Raw genomic sequence first — 13,238 nt, 5'->3', positions numbered from 1 at the left:
GTGCTTTCTTGGTTTCGCATTCAAGTCACTCATTTTGTCTGCCTGTACAAGTCTTTTTGATCAACCCTCAGTGCTCTGGTACTTAAAGCCAATTTTGGAAATAGACACTTAGATGTCTCTTGAGATCTCCTGATAGGGATCCAGGAGCTGGTGCCATGAGAAACCTAACACATACAGTGACATGCACAAGAGAGTCCTGTGAATGGTAAGTGTAACACTACGTGCAGTGTGTTTTCCACGGTTTTCCAGTCTGATTTGTAGGTAGAATATTCTGGCCCAACACTTCTCAGCTTGTTTCCTGATAGACAGCCTACATTTGCCTTTCATCCTAATTATAGCCCCCATATATCACCCTAAGTAATCTCCCCAGTTGGTAACAATTTACGTGTTACACATCTCTCCCTTTTAACTTCAGACTTCATTCAGCTCTGTGCCTGGAGTGACTAAGATATCAAAGTCAGCCGCAGGTTCCACATTTTGAATGGAAAATAAATTAGCAGTATCAAACCTGAAGGCAGCTTTGATTATCTTTGCCACCACTGGTGCTTTTTGGCTTTACCACGTTGTTCACTCACACTATACTCACTCAATTCCAGGGGTATCTTAGAGAAAAGAGATGGTACAGCATCCAGACCTATTAAATAATTAAGAATGTGCTGTATGGGTAGTTTGTGTGGATGCATGACTCAACCTTTACAGAGGAAGACCAGTCCCTGTCTTCCTGGGTGATGGATCTCAGTTATTCTGTTGGTCAGAAATGGGACCATGATAGAGCCAGGAGGAAAGTGTTCATGATTATTCTTCTTTGTGAATTTTACCACTGTCCATTTAAGCATGTTGAATTTTTTTTTTTTTTAAATCTGGCAACAGCAGACTTTAGGGAGCATCTGGCGATATCTGGCATCTCTCTTTCAGAGGAAAATTCTTGCTTGAGTCTTGGTTGTTTTTTGCTTGAGATTTCTTTAAAATGTGTTTTATTTCTCACAAAAGAAACACATTTTTGGAGGAGAAAGGTTATGTAGATTGTCCTATGACTATGGACTCACTAGACACCTTGGGACTTCAGCTGAATCTCCTGAAATAGAAAAGTGTTCAGCTAGAGGGGAATTTATGTGAATACATCTGTGTGGGAAATGTGCAAAGCTCACAGAATACAGCTCCTGCCATTAGGTCTTCACTCATTGATTTCCTGGGAAATAAATCTCAGGAACTAGATCTTAATTTCTGGGAGTGGGGAAGATAGCTATTTCTTCCTTCTTGTAATCACTGGCCTTGCCTTTATCCCTGAGTCTCTTTTTATATCTACCTGAGAAAGAACTGGCGTCTCTGTCTTCTTACTGGCACTGCCAGAATCCTAGATCCAACTCCACCTCTCCAATAACATTTGTGGAATTCCTGAAAAACTTCAAAAATTGTTTGGCTTGCAACAGCTCCACTCCCACGGGACCATCCCCACCTGCCACAGTGGGGCGAGGCTGATTTCTTCATGCACAGCCCATGCATGCATCATTGTGGCTGTTCAAGCAGTGGGTAGAGATTTGTGTGAACACTACTGCAGGCTGAGCACGTTGCAAACATTTCAATGTACTGAAAATTTCTTGGCAAAAAAATCCAAGCCATGTCTTGGTCTAGTTATGCGGCCTTGTAAGTGCTCACTTCTTGTACTTCTCTTTACCAGAAATATCTTCTGCAGTACAACATACATTATGTACAGTACTATAGTGCAGAGAAAGGAGCTGTTAGTTTTCTTCCTCACAACTTTTTAGCAGAAGAAAAAGAAAAATAGAAAGTCATTTCCCTCTAATACAGAAAAAGGAGCTGCAGGAAAACAGTGAAACTGGTAGAGTTTATTTCCCTCCTTCGCTACTATCTTCTCCCTAGAACCTATTAGCTGCTCCCTATCCTGATTTCTTGCAGTGTTTCTTGGGAAATAGCACATTTTATGGAGTTTATTAGGAAAATCCCGAGATAACATTAGAGATAAATGTACCTTAGCCTTTCCAGTGCTGTTTAATTTTTGCTATTTTAAAATTTCTCTTTAATGTGTTGTACAAGGAAAACCAAAGACATTTTCATTACATCTGCATTTGATACGGAGATCAAGGATTAAGGAGAAGTTACACCAGTCACACTTTTTTTTTGTATGGTGGGCTTCAGACAGCACCTAATTTATTCCTAGTTCTTATATGCCTGGTACAACAATCCTCCTGAAGCACATCACTTTCTTATGTAGACAGGGAAAGTCTTTTCAAAGGCAGCTAAACTTAGGCAAGAGAATCTCCTGTTACAAAAGAAAAACTTTTCTTCATTGACTATCAGGGGACACTCACTTTAGGGCGATTGCGAAGAAGATATCTGACCCTGAAGTATAACATATGGGCAGAGGGAATCCCATCTCCCGTATTTCTCTGGAGGACTTTCCAAAGAATTCTCTCTGAGAATGGATCTGCCATGCTGAACTGTGCATAAGCAGAACAAAAGAAAAAGCAAATTTATTTCCAAAAGGATATGAAGAATCCTACCTCAGGACATCATAGATGGAAAGCATGTAAAAGTTAAATTCTTGTATGGAATTATAAATTTTTTTTATGAATTATAAAAAAAAGCCATATTCTTTATTATAAATACCTTCAATACCTATAAAAGGGAAATAACTATTGAGCTTAGATCTTTTAGAACTGAAGAATCCTTTTTAGACTATAATATAAAGGTAACCTTTCAAAAGAGATAGGCAAAATAATGAAGATTAACAATCATAAATTCAAATTAAACACCACTACACTCTATTTCCTTCTATTTATCACGATTAATCTATGTCCTCTTTCCAGGAACATAGAAAACACTCAATCTGGTGCTAACAAGGAAAGCTGTTGGTATTTTAAATGTCAATAGAATTTCAATAACTCATTAATATTATTGCAGAAAAAACTTAAATTTGGACTGCTAGTGCTGCTTTTGCAAAATCCATTTACCAAGTCTAAAGAAATCTTGTTTTAACAATGCAACAGAGGTAGCGCTGAGCTGTAATACCACTTCTTTTTATCCGTTTTTATAGCTTGTTCTTACTGTCGTGTTGCTGGTGTTAGCTGATTTTGTAACATTATTCGATTTTTCTTAGTAGAGGTGATAGGAGCACAGGCTGAGCAGGTTGGTTACTGTTGCTCCTAGTTCTTCGCTCGAAGAGCTACATATGGCTCTGTGATCACACTGATTACAGGCACACATCTCTTTCAGGGGTTTGGCTTGAAATACTGGCTGCTGTCGACTGTAACTGCACCTCCGTGGGATGTTCTTTTGTGTATTCACGGGCTGAATATTCAATCTGATAATGCAAATAGTGCAGAGTTATAATTGATTTTGCCCTTATGATGGGAAGCCCTCCACCAGTATCTTTAAGGTTAGTTTCAACTATTTTATGCAATCCTTCTCCTCAGGTGTCTTCTCAGTCTGTGGAGGGAGAAGTAGGAACTGAAATTCTGTATTAAATGTGACTAAAAAGTCAATGAAACAAAATCTGTTGAGAGAAAAGAAAGCTTATTTTGCTCTAAAAGAAGTCTAAATATTTAGGAAAATATCTGAAGTGACACCTGAGTGAATATTTGTTGTATAATTGTAATATCTCATTCTTCAAATGGCAACATTACTATATGAAATTTTGAATATTTAATTTGCTCATTTGCAAAGGAACATTTCTAATAATAACTGATTCGTAGTTAATATATTTCTGTAGCCACATTTTTGACTCTGTCGCCTACAGAAAGCAGATGTGTGGAGCTGGAAAATATGAGTAACAAATAATTAGCTTCTAGCTACACAGAAAATGATCTTAACAGAACTCAGCATTCATTGGCTTCCTATACGTGTACCTATATGACCCTCTTTCTTCCTGAAGATCTCATGTTTAATCAGCTCAGGAAAGCATCTCTATTAATTTCAGAAAAAAAATATCTAATTCGTTGTCAACTCATACTTCTTAATTCAGATTTTTCTAGACAAAATTCTTTCCCAAATGAAATGCAAATGCATTAATTCAGAGTTTCTTGAAGAATAACATTTCCTTGAGGAAGCTGGTATGCAAGTAAAGCTCTAAAAATCAATAGAGAATGGTTTGCTTGAAATTTCAGTTCTCTTTGTTAAATACTTGCAATAGATTATTTCCACACAATTATTCCCAAAGAGATTCTTTCATGTCATGTCTATGAGAACCTAATATTTCATATATACTAACTGGATGTAAGGTAACATTGCAAAACAGAGCAGTGAATATATCTTCTATTTTTTATTATTATGTTTTTATTATTATATTTGTAACTACCTGATTTTCTGTGTACAATATTTTTCTGAAGGAACTTGAGAGGGAAAAAAAAAGCAAAAAAGGAGGGACGGTAGCTAACAAGGTGGCAACTTAGTGGTTAGGGCAGTTGCTTGGAGACTGCATATGAATAATTTCTTTAAGGAGGGATTTGAGTACAAATCTCCCTTTATGTCTTGGCTGTCCACTGCATGCATGCAAATATTGTATGAGAATGGGTATCTTCTATGGACTTGTTGAAAAAAATTTATTCTGCTGCAAGAGTATTTTTGGAAATCCTCATGTGCCATGAACAGTGTCTATTTCATGTGTCACATTGCTTTCTTTAGAGTGTTTCGTTGTTTATCTAGTTTGGGTTTAGTAGTCTTAGACATGAAAGAATTGATTCTGAGGGACATTTCAAGTTAAACTGGGTTGTACTGGGTGAATTTAAGTCCCCTCTGAATTATGCAAGAACTGAGCAGATGTTTTCTGGATCATGGCTGTGGACAGATGTAACCAAATTTTGTCTATGTCCTTTCTGCTGCTGAACTTTTTTTTTTTTCATAGCCCACCATTAAGTTCATGAAACATGTAATACTAAATTCCTAAATTTAGAGGATATTAAGGTGAAAGCTGAAGTTGCCTGTATTGTCAAGAGAGGTCTCTGGAAGGCAAATCGGGGTGCCTAAATATGAAAGGAGTTAGCTTTCTAATTTAGGAGCTCTAATTGCTGTGTGGAAGCACACACTTCTCTCTACTGACTGTAGAGGGAACCTGGGTATCAAAGGTAGGTGCTTGCAGAGGTGCTGTCAGTACTCTCCATTGTCTGTAGACTGTATGGTATGACAATTAAAGTATATGGTATATGTCCATTTCCTGGTTTATTTTGAAGTGTGTGGCAGTAAGATCTTTCCTATACATTTTCCTGTCAATTTACTCTGGAAGTAGAATTTGCGTTGCACACAAATAGGTACTCACGTGTGCTCATCATTTGCAACTTTTAGCATGAAACATTAATCTTTGAAGTTAATTATTGGGTTTACATTTTAATGTTAGAAATTAGTGTAGCTTCTCTGTCTGCAAGTTTGTTTGGAAAGTTTAGCCCTTATGGTAAGTGGTAACAGAAAACATATTTTACTTAATTTATGTTTCTAATACATGTGTACAGGCTAAGAATGTGCACAAACCAGAAAACCCAAAATTAATAAAGCTGAAAAAGATTGACCTGACACTATTTATTTAATGTTACAGCTATAAAAACTTTCCACAATATAGACATGCCATTAATATGTCTGTGGTGAAGAATCAGAGAAAGATTTTCTTTTTCCACTTTTTCTTTTACCACTGAATAGGGGATTTATTAAAAAATAAAGTATTTCTTCTAAAAATATTGATTCCCTTTCATTTGCTACGTATGAATTCTAGATTTGCCTGGATTTTTACTATAGATTTTTTTTTTCTTAATTTACACATATTTAGTTTTATTTTCCACTTTTCTCTATGTACATAACATTTCATGGAAATGGGTTGCCCCAAGTCCCATTCCCCTAGATTTAGCTGGCTTTCTGCCTTGAGGACAGCTGTTCCCAGCTTATTCTCTTTGGCTTCAGCAGTATTTTCCAGGTCAAAGTCAGCTTGCTTTGGTCAGTTTTTGAATCAACTAAAGTCTATGAAACAGCAGTAGTGTTACGGTGAACTGGAGCTAGCAAACCGCATGTCTCAGCAGGGTTTGTTTTGTTTGAGGGGTTTTACTCCCCACTAGTGCACCACTAGTGAGCAGGGAGGGACCAGAAAAAGAATAAACCTGTAAACCCTAAGTCATTCTTGCTGAATCTTGCTCAGCAATATGCAAGCTGATGTAATTTCTTTGCCCCATGATTAGCAGAGTGAATCTCCCTCTTTAGACATATTAAAAAATTGTCTAGACAGGATCCTGGGCAACTGGTTCTAGGTGGCCCTGCTAAAGCAAGGAGGTTGGACAAGATGACCTCCGAAGATCCCTTCCAACCTCAACCATTCTCTGACTCTGAATTTTGTGCTGGTGCATTTTTTGCTTTTTTTCCAAATCATGAAAGGTCTGTTTTCTTGGTAGGTCAAGAGTAATAATAATAAAAAGGTGGGTTAATTATTTGCTAGGGAAATTAATTGTGCATGATGCCTATAGCTTGACCTTTAGTTTGAGCTACAGCAGCTTATACCTAAGGCAAAAGGAAGTTTACATTTAGCATCGAGAGTAACAGCCTCTGATAAAATGGAAAAATAAGTCTTCATAATATTTTAAACAATTAAGACAATGCACTTTTTTGCTTTACTGTTACTTGTTCTTCTGCTAAAGAGACATCTGAGCAACCTTCAGGTTCCCAGTTATTTCTGGGTAACTGATGGAGCATAAAATGGTTTGAATAAGAACTGTCATGCTCAATTAAGTGGACATGGCTAATATACAATGTAATACAACAGCAAAACATTTGCAAGCTATGCCAGATAGCTATCTAAAAGAGCCACTTTACACAGAACTTCTTGGAGAGATGACAGTTTGGCCTTCCTCTTGTAAAGTCTTGCCAGTCTGCTTGGGTTTCAAAACACACTTCTGAGTGGAGGTCAGATCAGAAATCCGAAGATTTCTGACAACCCACCTCTTTTACTCGGGTTCAGTGTGTTCCAACTGCTGGCCTCTCTGCCAGCTCTGCTTCAGAGGAGTCTTCTGTCTGGCCCATGCTATCCTCTTGGTTCTCTTTGCACGGGAAAGGAGGGAAAGGAGAGCATCAAGAAGCAGATGTGGGTCCCGTAGTAGTTTGGAGTTTCTTAAAATGGTAGTCTTCGTCAGGGAGCTCAGCCTGGGAGGGAGAAGGGCCTGGGGAACTTCAAGAGCAGCATGTGGAAGCTTGGAGGCTGGCTACAGCCCAAAGTTTGTGTGTGGCTCTCAGCACTGAAAAGGTTATTCCTGCCATGGTTTATTTGTAAAACGCCTTGGGAGATGATGGCTGCTATACAAATGGCAAGTAATAAAATATCATTATAGTGTAATTAGTTATTATTACCTCAGATGGCGAAGATTTGGCTTCTTAATACCTCCTGCCATGGTTTATTATAGAACAGGAAAATACAGAGAAGGAGAAAGTGGAAGACAACAGCAGCTAAGGGCAGCATCACTGCCAATCTAATATTTCTAACAAGAAGCAGGAACTGAGGCAGTACCAAGCCAGATGCACCAGAAATGTCCAAGACTGTGCAGAAATGACTTTGGGATTAAACTGTGTAAGTGAACAATAACTTAATTCAGCATCTTCTATCCAATTCTTGAGAGGCTTCACTATCTCACTCTGAATGCATTCTGTGAAACAGTTGTATCTATTTGATTACAGAGTGACAGCAACTTTATTTATTTCAGCAAGGAAGAAATCTAATACAACTTTGATTGATTTGTTCAGCTGCTGTCTTTGGGTTGCTAATTGTGACCCATTTAGTGAGGTGAGGGTATACGAGGCTTGCTGCTCCCTTTTCAAGGCCAGGACTTGAAGGTGGCACTTGTCTTATTGAAATGTTTGTTCCTTGGCAGGTTTCTTCACGCTAGCAGCTTCAACCTCATTACTTGGTTTCCTATATTGGGACAGCTTTTAAGCAACTTGCTATTAAAAGAATGGAGGATTATTTATTTGGCAGATTCTTTGGAATGAGCACTATGTTATGGCCTGTTAATTCTCATTCTCTGCTCACATACATCAAAATGCAAAATGCACTTGTGAGACGTAGTTCTCCTTCCATTGTTGTTGAATCTAAATGTAAAAATTTTACTGGCTTTTTTGGAAAAGATTGGGAAACATTTGAAATTTAACTGTCTACTATTATTTACAGGACAATTTCCCGTTATAGGTTTATAGTCTGAGTGCAAAGATGAGTTCACCTGAAACTTAGAGGAGTGTCTTTCTGTATGTTATAAAATCTTTGAATATGATGGGCAGCATACATTTGAATATGTGGTTAATTGGGTAGAAAAAAAATGCCAGGTAATAATCACAACAGTTTTCACTCCATGTGCCTACGTGATGCCCAGACTGATGCACAACTCTGTATGGGCTGAGGCTAGAAATTCATCACAGTGTCGAAGTATCTACCAGTACCTAGTATCTACCAGTATTTCAGAACTTCCTGCAAGGAAAGCTGGATAGTGAACTTCTGCATCTTTAGGGAAAGCTGAGGACAATCTGTGTGAAAGCAGTTTAAGAAATTTTTTTTTTCTTGTGCCTTAGTTTCCCATTTCCCAAGGCTTGTGGGGGGAGTGAACCTCCTTTTCCTGTCCTCAAAGTTTAAGTATTTACTTTCTAAAATGTTGTTGTGATGTTTTGGACAGGTTGTTAGCTGTCATCATTGACCTCTTCAGGAGTTACTTCAAGATGCACTAACTTGTGTCCTGACCAGCCCTGGTGGTGTGCAGAAAGTGCGTGTGGTGGCAGCTTCACCACCACTGACTAGCCAGGGTGTATGGAGAGAATGAGCATGAGTTAACTGCACAGAGGTGTGGTAACTACTTCAGTTAATCTCATTCAATTTTCATCTTGGAGAATCATAGAATCATAGAATGGTTTGGGTTGGAAGGGACCTTAAAAATCACAGAATCACAGAATGGCAGGGGTTGGATGTGACCTCTGGAGATCATCTAGTCCAGCCTCCCTGCTTAAGCAGGTTCACTGACAACAGGTTACACAGAATTGTGTCCAGGTGGGTTTTGAATATCTCCAGGGAAGGAGACTCCACAACCTCTCTGAGCAGCCTGTTTCAGTGCTCTGTCACCCTCAAAGTTAAGAGGTTTTTCCTCATGTTGAGGTGGAACTTCCTGTGTTCCAGTTTGTGCCCATAGCCTCTTGTCTTGTCACTGGGCACCACTGAGAAGAGCCTGGCTCCATCCTGTTGACACCCACCCCTTATATATTTATAAGCGTTGATAATGTCCCCTCTCAGTCTTCTCTTCTCCAGGCTAAAGAGCCCCAGGTCTCTCAGCCCTTCCTCGTAAGAGACATGTTCCAGTCCCCTCATCATCTTAGTAGCCCTCCGCTGGACTCTCTCCAGTAGTTTCCTGTCCCTCTTGAACTGGGGGGCTCAGTACTCCAGATGTGGCCTCACCAGGGCAGAGTAAAGGGGGAGGAGAACCTCCCTCAACCAGCTGGCCACACTCTTCCTAATGCACCCCAGGGTACCATTGGCCTTCTTGGACACAAGGGCACATTGCTGGCTCATGGTTAGCTTGCTGTCCACCAGGACTCCCAGGTCCTTCTCTGCAGAGCTGCTCTCCAGCAGGTCGACACCCAGCCTTATTGAACCTCATTAGGTTCCTCCCCACCCAGCTCTCCAGCCTGTCCAGGTCTCTCTGAATGGCAGCACAGCCTTCTGGCGCATCAGCCACCCCTCCCAGTTTTGTATCAACAGCAAACTTGCTGAGGGTGCACTCTGTCTCTTCATCCAGGTTGCTGATGAATATGTTGAACAGGACCAGAGCCCTGGGGAACCCCACTAGCCACAGACTTCCAACTAGACCCTGTGCTACTGTTCACAACCCTTTGAGCTCTGCCATTCAGCCAGTTCTTAGTCCACCTCACTGTCCTCTCTATCCCACACTTCCTAAGCTTACCTATGAGGTTATTAGGGGAGACTGTGTCAAAAGCCTTACTGGAGTTGAGGTAAACAACATACACTGCTTTCCTCTCATCTACCCAGCACGTCATGCTGTCATAGAAAGCTATCAAATTACCTAGTTCCACTCCCCTTCTATGGACAGGGACACCTTGCACTAGATCAGGTTGCTCGAAGGCCCCTTCAACCTGGCCTTGAACATTTGCAGGCAGGAGGCATCCACAGCTACTCTGGGCAACCTGTTTCAGTGCCTCACCACCCTAAGAATAAAGAATTTCTTCCTAATATCTAATCTAAATCTCCCCTTTTACAGTTTGAAACCATTACCCCTCATCCTATAACTGCACTCTGAAATAAGAAGTCTCTCCCCATCTTTCTTGTAGGGCCCCTTAGTTACTGGAAGGCCGCTATAAGGTTTCCCCAGAGCCTTAGCCTTCTCTTCTCCAGGCTGAACAATCCCAACTCTTTCAGCCTGTCCTCATAGGAGAGGTGCTCCAGCCCCCTCATCATCTTCATGACTCTTCTCTGGACTCACTTGAGCAGGTCAATGTCTCTCATTTTTAAAATAAAAATTAATTTTTCTTCTTTTCTTGAACAAATTAGCTGGAAAAAATCTGTAATTTGATAGAAAATTGAGTCTCTGTTCAAACTCTCACGGCATCAGGCCTTAATTATTTCCAGTGCTGTCTTTGCAGTGCCATCTTTGCAGTGCCATCTTTGCAGTGCCATCTTTGCAGTGCCTTCTGAGTAACCAGATTTAATATATTGCTATATTTTTAGGTGCTTAATAGGAGATTACCTGTGATTCGACATCTGTGTGAATTAGTAAGAAAGAACAATACAAATTAACAACAGAACTCCATCTCATAACTCCATCTTATAACTGGTTTTGATCTTTCACAGACCAGTTTTTCTTAAAAAATAATTTTCTTTGGGAGCATTACCTACCCAGTTTGACATGACTATCTCTAACTAATCCTGCCTTTTCCCAGGTGCTGACTTTATGCTGATTACCTGATGATATTAACCAGATGAGGACTAATTTTCCACTCTTAATGTTTTTAATACAATATACATTAGCTGGTGCAGATTGCACAGAATAACATAATAGCATTGGTGTCTATCAGCAGAACAAAGTTGTTGGTCTAATGAAAAATTAAAAATAGAATTAATACAACAGAGCATTTATTTATTCTTGCTTTTATTGCCTTTTATGAAAAAAGTATTGCTAAGCATATTATGGAATTAAAATATCAAAGGAGGAACACAAGGTAAGGGAGAATAATGAAGATGCAGAGAAGAGGGAAGCATAGGGTTTTGAGGTTAGAAGAGAGCTAACAGATCAATGAACCTGTGGGATAAAGAAAGGTAGCTCCAAATGTCAGGAGCTGCATTGACCTGTTTGAGTGATGAATTGTAGCACAGAGAACATTCTGGCACAGAGCATGTAGCAATATGCCAGTGCAAGAAAGGTTGCAGAAATGTCACCTGTCAACAAATCGCACTACACACCTTTATTACTGGAGTCATCTAGTATCATGACCTTTTTGCATGCAGTGTTAGCGACTGTGTTGAAAACACACACTTAATGTATATGTCTTGGTTAATATTAATATCTGAAAACATTATTTTAACACAACAAATACAGTGACAAAAATACAGAATAAATGATCGTGACGTGTGAACTGAGAGAGTGCGATATGGAAGTAAAAATCATATTTCTGTTCATGTGTTCTTCAAAATCTAAGAAAAAAACCAGTTTGGGCAAGTTCAGGAGTTGGGCTCCACCAGAAACATTTTCTTTTTTAAAATAATATTCTGATCATTTTAGCATTGCATGCCAAGTTAGCAACACTTCACCTGAGCAATGATGGAGCTTGTAGAGGTAAGACACAGCCAAAGGAAAGCTTTGGGGCAGGTAACATGTGTGGGACAGACGGTTGTGTCTGTGTAGTCTTTCTCTCTCCCCAGGAGCTCATTTGCACAGGATTCCAGTGGTCAGCAGCACAATCACAAATCACAAAGTTATTTTGAGAGGTGATTTAAGTCCCACTGGGAAAAATCTCAGAAGTCACACTGGAAAGCCTATGCCAAATTTTCCAATTAATTTTGCCATGTAGCTGAGGCAGAAAATTGGTAATAACCAATCTGTAGAAGAAAACTGACAAAGTTAAACAGATTGTCAGTATTTCTTACTTTAAAATTAATTTATATGTAATGCTCATGAGAAGTTTTTGTGATCAGACAAGCCCCTCTGGTTTCAGATGAAGGACATAAGAGGTTTTGCTTCCTTTACTCTCCTTTCCCTTTGTTGCTGTTTCAAATCTTCTCATAGATGTAGTCTGTGAAAAAGATCTGGGCTAAAAAGATAAAGCTCTGGGCACCCTCCTGCCAGCACTCCGTGAGGCAGCAGTAGTACGAGCAGCTGTGTCAGGAGATGGCAGGGGAAGAACCCCATGGATGAGTGGACATGGAGTGAACTGATGAGCAGAAACACTTTGTGAAAGGCAGAGGGAAAATACCCGTTTACAGACAGTGGTCTTACACCAGCCAGGGACTTTATTTTATCACTTTACATTGAGTAGTCTCCTAAGGAATGGGAGTAAATAGTTACACTCTATCCTGCTCCACTCATGGATGAAAATTCTCAAGTAAACAAACTTTGAAGCAAATTACCTTCACAGCACAGTACCCATTTCTGCCTAATTTGAAGTTTCCCCAGTGCTCCTGCAGGTAATTTTGAACAAATCAGCCTCATTCTGCTAAACATGGGAGGCAGCCACAACTATTACATGGAAATTTTGTGCAAAATTTGATAAAAAAGACAAAGGATGTCTTGACCAATGTAAGACATACAGCCTAGATCTCTGAAAAGGCCAGTAGCTTTCCCCTTTGCCCATAGCAGTTCTTAAACTGTCACCAATTTCCTTCTCTTGGACAGCTGTTTATAATATTCTTTACAATCATAGAATCATTAGGTTGGAATAGACCTCTGAGATCATCAAGTCTAACTGTTGTCTTAGACTACTGTCTGAGGTGAAGTTACTGAAAAGTAACTACTGAAAAGACTAGAGTCTCAATGTTCTTAGGGACCATGGTGTTATTACTTACAGTTCTGTGTAAGCTGGCAGGAGAATAAGGAGAGCTTTGCACTACAGGTAGCTCTGCTGAACACTTCAAGAATACTCCTGGGAAGCATAACTCACACAATATGGGACATTATATGTAATAGTATTTTTCTGTGAGTTCCTTCTTGCTTTCAAGGAGTAGTCTTATACTTGTAATAGCAGAAAAATTGCTAAACAACAATTCCTAT

This window comes from Leptosomus discolor, chromosome 2, assembly GCF_034619465.1.
Source record: "Leptosomus discolor isolate bLepDis1 chromosome 2, bLepDis1.hap2, whole genome shotgun sequence".
NCBI classification, from domain to species: domain Eukaryota; kingdom Metazoa; phylum Chordata; class Aves; order Leptosomiformes; family Leptosomidae; genus Leptosomus; species Leptosomus discolor.
The sequence above is the reverse complement of the archived record's forward strand: the minus strand, read 5'-3'. Positions refer to the sequence as shown.